We start from the raw sequence: 6,000 nt of genomic DNA on the forward strand, positions 1-6,000 counted from the left end.
CAGACAGGAGTTCATCTGGAACTTGGAGCCAGCATGTTCAATTGGGAAGTTGCACACAACAATGCAGAGCTGCTAGATGTGCTCACCAAGCTGGGCAATCAGGAAAAGGCATTTCAAAAACACATGGAGCTTTTAAAAGGGGGGTTGGTTTTCAGTCTCTGACCTCTGGGCAGGGGAGTTAACAATTGTGACTAGAGCAATCAGTGTCAGGCATTATGGGACAGCTGCTGGAGAACTGTTATAGTCAACATAGGTCACACATTGTCTACACTTAGGGCATGTCTACACTATGAAATTAGGTCAATTTTATAGAAGTCTATCTTTAGTAAGCGATTTTATACAGTCGATCGTGCATGTCCCCACTAAGTGCATTAGGTCGTCGGAGTGCGTCCTCAATTCCGTGGCTGGCATTGACTCACGGAGTGGTGCACTGTGGGTAGCTATCCCAAAGTCCCTGCTGCCCATTGGAATTCTGCGTTAAGCTCCCAATGCCTGATGGGGCAAAAACATTGTCGCGGGCGGTTTTGGGTACATGTCGTCAGTCTCCCCTCCCTCCCACCATGAAAGCAATGGCAAACAATCATTTTGCGCCTTTTTTTCTGGGTTATCTGTGCAGACGCCATAGCACAGCAAGCATGAAGCCCGCTCAGCTGCACACTGCTTTTGTGAGCATTGTAAATACCTTGTGCGTTATCCTGCAGTATGTGCAGAGCCTAGCTAGGAGCCTCCAGTACGAGGAAGATTGTGAGGAGGACATGGACACAGATGTTCCTGAAAGCACAGGATGTGGCAGTTGGGATATCATAGCAGCATTGGGGCATGTTAATACAGTGGAATGCCGATTCTGGGCCCAGCAAACAAGCACAGACTGGTGGGACTGCACAGTGTTGCAGGTACGGGATGATTCCCAGTGGCTGCAAAACTTTCGCATGCGTAAGGCCATTTTCATGGAACTTTGTGAGTTGCTTTCTCAGTGCAAGAATACCAAGATGAGACCTGCCCTGACAGTTGAGAAGTGATAGCCCTGTGGAAGCTTGCAATGCCTGATTGCTACCGGTCAGCTGGGAATCAATTCGGAGTGGGCAAATCTATCGTGGGGGCTGCTGTGATCCAAGTAGCCAGGGCAATCAATACCCTTCTGCTAAGGAGGGTAGTGACTCTGGGAAATGTGCAGATCATAATGGGTGGCTTTGCTGCAATGGGATTCCCTAACTGTGGTGGGGCGATAGATGGACCGCATATCCCTATCTTGGCACCGGACCACCTTGCCAAAGAGCATATAAACCCCAAGGGGTACTTCTCACTGGTGTTGCAAGCACTGGTGGATCACAAGGGCTGTTTCACAGACATCAACGTGGGATGGTCGGGAAAGGTGCATGACGCTCGCATCTTTTGGATCTCCGGGCTGTTCGGAAAGCTGCAAGAAGGAACTTTCTTCCCAGACCAGAAAATTACCGTTGGGGATGTTAAAATGCCAATAATTATCCTTGGGGACCCAGCCTACCCCTTGCTCCTATGGCTCATGAAGCCGTACACAGGCAGCCTGGACAGCAGTAAGGAGCAGTTCAACTATAGGCTGAGCAAGTGCAGAATGGTGGTAGCATGTGCCTTTGGATGTTTAAAGGGGCGCTGGCACTGTTTGCTGAGTAGGTTAGACCTCAGCGAAAGCAATATTCCCATTATTATTGCTGCTTGCTGTATGCTCCATAATATCTGTGAGAGTAAGGGGGAGATGTTTATGGCAGGGTGGGAGAATGAGGCAAATCGCCTGGCAGCCAATTTTGAACAGCCAGACACCAGGGCAATTAGAAGAGCACATCGAGGCGCACTGCGCATCAGAGAGGCTTTGAAAAACAGTTTCATGACTGATCAGGCTACGGTGTGACAGTTGTGTGTGTTTGTCCTTGATGCAAACCCGCCCTCTTTGGTGAATGTACTTTCCTGTAAGCCAATCTCTCCCCCCCCACACCCACTCTTCGACCACAGCTGGCACAGGAAATAAAGTCCCTAGTGTTCTGAATCCATTCATCCTTTATTTATTTAAAAAAACTTGAGATCACTGACAACTCTGACTAGTAAAAGGTAGCCCAGGTATACAAAGTGTTTGATGATGGGGTGGGAAGGAGGGAAGGACAAGGCCACATTCCTTATTGTAACCACACGACAAATCAAGGCTGTTTGAATGACAGCCTTCTGTTGCTTGTGCCATCCCCTAGAGTTGAGTGGCAGGGTGCCTGGAGCCTCCCCCTCCGCATTCTTGGGTGTCTGGGTGAGGAGGATATGGAAAATGGTGAGGAGGGCAGGCAGTTACACAATGGATGCAGCAGAGGTCTGTACTCTAGTTGCTTTTCCTGCAGCTCCACCAGATGCCTCATCTGTGCATTTGCTCCCCATTAGCCTCAGAATCTCCTCCTGCGTGTTCCAATCACGCTCACTGTATGCTTTCCTGGACTCTGCCACTGAATGCCTCCAGTGTGGGAGGACTGCATGAGCTCGGAAAACATGTCATTGCGAGTGCATTTTTTTCGCCTTCTAATCTGCGATAACCTCAGGGACGGAGTTGACGTGGGGAGCATAGAAACATTTGCAGCTGCGGGGGCGGGAAAAAGGGAGAGTAGATTTTAAGGAGATACATTTATGAGAACAAAAGGGAGACTCTTTCACAGTGAATCAAGCAATTCACAGCAGACAGCACATATGTTTTAGATACAAGGTCGCATTTTGCCTTTTATATTGAACGCCTGCCGGTATGGTTACACATCACACACGGCTGGGCAACAGAAATCGGTTTCCAGGCAGCCATGGTAAGCCAAAGGGTACGTGGGGTTGGCTTCTTCCGCGTTCGTAACGTGAGAATGGTTTCAAACTGCAGCGCCCTCCTTTCCCACAGCAACCAATGCCGGTTGGGTTTACCATTTAAAAGGAGGGGCTGCGGTTTTGGGGTGGATGTGCAGCACACCCTTTCACCATCCCCCACCCCCGCGTGGCTATTCTCCGGGATGATCCTTTTTAGCCAAGCGCAAACAGCCCAGAATGACCGGGGTCTAATGGGTCGGGGATCACCAAACAGAGGGGATTACTGGTCCCTTACAAAATTTCCCTTATTTCAACCAGGTGACCATGAATGATATCACTCTCCTGAGGCTAACATAAAGATAAAGACTGAATATTGCATGAATGCGACCAAAACACAGGACCATTCACTGCCATGCTTTGTGCTGCAATGATTCTAGACTATTTGCTACTGGCTTGGCATGGTAAAGTGTCCTACTGTGGAGGACAAAATAAGGCAGCCCTCCCCAGAAACCTTCTGCAAAGGCTTTCAGAGTACCTCCAAGAGAGCTTCATGGAGATGTCCCTGGTGGATTCCCGCTCCATCCCCAGACACGTTAACAGACTTTTCCAGTAGCTATACTGGCCACGAATGCATCCCAATTGTTCAGGGCAAATCAAACATTAAAAACAATTGCTTTAACCCCTGTAGTGTCGTTACAAATGTGCACTCACCAGAGGTGCCTTCTCACCCTCCCAGGGGGGTATTGTTCCCGGACCCTGAAGGCGATTGGCTCCAGGGTGAGGGAAAGGTCCTGGCTGCCGGGGAGCATGGATTCTCCAGTTGCCTGCTGCGCATTCTCCTCCTCCTCTTCCTCAGTCACAAAATCCTCATCTGTGTTGAGTGAGGTTGCTACCTTGCAGGTGTCCACGGAGGGTGGGTTACTGGTAGGGTCCCTCCCTAGAATGGCATGCAGCTGAGCATAGACGTGGCATGTATGGGGCTCTGACCTGGAGTGACTGTTTGCCTCCTTTGTCTTTTGATAGGCTTGTCTGAGCTCCTTAATTTTCATGCGGCACTGCTGTGTGTCCCTGGTGTAGCCTCTGTCCACCATGCCCTGTGCGATTTTGGCATATATATCAGCATTTCTTCTGCTGGATTGGAGTTCTGCCTGCACAGATTCTTCTCCCCATACAGCAATCAGATCCAGTGTCTCCTGTTCACTCCATGCTGGAACTTATTTGCGATTCTGAGACTGCATGATCATCTGTTCTGCTGAGCTTGCCACGCTGACCAAATAGGAAATGAAATTCAAAAGTTCCTGGTGCTTTTCCTGTGTATCTGGCTAGTGCATCAGAGTTGAAAGTGCTGTCCAGAGCGGTCACATTGGAGCACTCTGGGATAGCTCCCGGAGGCAATACCATCAAATTGCAGTGCTGCGTCTACACCACCCCAAATTCGACCCAGGAAGGTCGATTTTAGTGCTACTCCCCTTGTCGGGGAGGAATACAGCAGTTGATTTTAAGAGCCCTTTAGGTCAGCGGAACGGGGTTGGTTGTGTAGACACATTCATTATAAAATCGACCTAACACTGCTAAATTCGACCTAATCTCATAGGGTAGACCAGGCCTTACACTATGCTGACCACAGTTGGTCAACCATTGCTCAATGCTGTTCAGAGAGGTGGTGTTACTGCATCACGTAATGGGCACTTACATCAGTGGGGGACAAATCTGAGTGCAGAAACGTGTATAACTATATAGATGCAAGGTGACCTATGCTGATCTATCTTTGTAGTTTAGAGCAGATCTCAGACTGGTTCACAGACTTTAGGAGAATGTGCAGATAGTCTCCTTAGACCTACTCAACTCCTTACAATCTTTAGAACAGGCTACTTTGAATGACTTTAAGAGGTCCTTAGGCATAGCTTTAAAGAAACTTTGTTGCAGTTCCAGTAAGCAGAAGACAAAGAGGCTAATTTACACAGTTGTAATCAATAATGCAATCAAATTTACATACTTTATAGAGGATAAATAGTTCTACATCCGGTTTTATATTGTTCGTTGACACTTTCAAAAATGCCTACATAAAGTTCAAAGCAAATAAACCTTATAAGCTGGAATTAAGGTTGTAAATTTCTGTTGATTTAAGGAGAAAAAATATTTGAAATTTTTATGAAAACAGCAAGATAGAAAAATTCTAAGTTGAGGCATAACTTAAAATTTGCACAGTATGAAAATGCAGAGGTCAGGTAAGCCGAACAACCTAAGTACCTCCTTTCAGTTAGTCCATTTTTTATTTAATGTTAGCATTCATACTTAGTTAAAAGACGTGCTAAAAATAATAACTTTTCAAGAAAGCATAGTGTACTGTCTGGTGATCTCTTGCCTCTGTTCGATGAACACCACTGTTATTCTGTGCATGCTATCACCGCAGATTTCCCAATATACGCACCCAAACCATAGTTCATCTACATATATCCTCCTATTTCAGTGATGGTGGACCTATTTTACAGAGTCTACAACTAGACTGTGAACTCCTGGCCCTGTTGAAGTCAATGGCAATAAGGGCAGACTTTCACCTGCTGTTGTCACCTTTCCCTGGATGCTTTTACCAGTTATGATTGGCTGATCTTTTATTTACCCTTCAAATAGGTATGTGACAAGTAGATGGCTCATTCCATTTCTCAGTGGACAACTGTCCACAAAAGCCAGTTGTCACTAACTGACATTCTTGTGAGCAATCCTGAAAGAGGGGCCAAAGATTGGATATGGTGACTGAACCATTGTGAGAGGACATCTGGACTAAGGCACACCGGTGGGGCAGCATGGGGAATGTTTCTTTGCTCCTGCCTATAGTGAAGCAGTTTGAGGGATAAGTAGAGAATTTCAAGGTCCAGGGCTGCTCATCTGGCATCTTTCGCTAGCACTACTATTGGAGTCACCTCACCACTGTACTTGTTTTTAAATAGACTTACGCCCTCATCCTGCATTTCTTGAACAGCCAGAATTGCCAATGAAGTCAGTGGTAGTTTCAGGTCCTCAAGGAATGCAGGCTGTATCCTGCACAGGCTTTTTTGAGGAACAATGAGTGTACTGATTTGTTTGAGCAGCATTTCCCCTGCTGTCACCAGGACAGATTAGGTTTGTAGGATAGCTTCCATACGATTATCAGGAGACAATGCAAAATGAACTGTAATGACTTCAGACTTGCGGCCTAATTCTAAT

This window comes from Chrysemys picta, chromosome 3 (genome assembly GCF_011386835.1).
Source record: "Chrysemys picta bellii isolate R12L10 chromosome 3, ASM1138683v2, whole genome shotgun sequence".
Lineage (NCBI taxonomy): Eukaryota > Metazoa > Chordata > Testudines > Emydidae > Chrysemys > Chrysemys picta.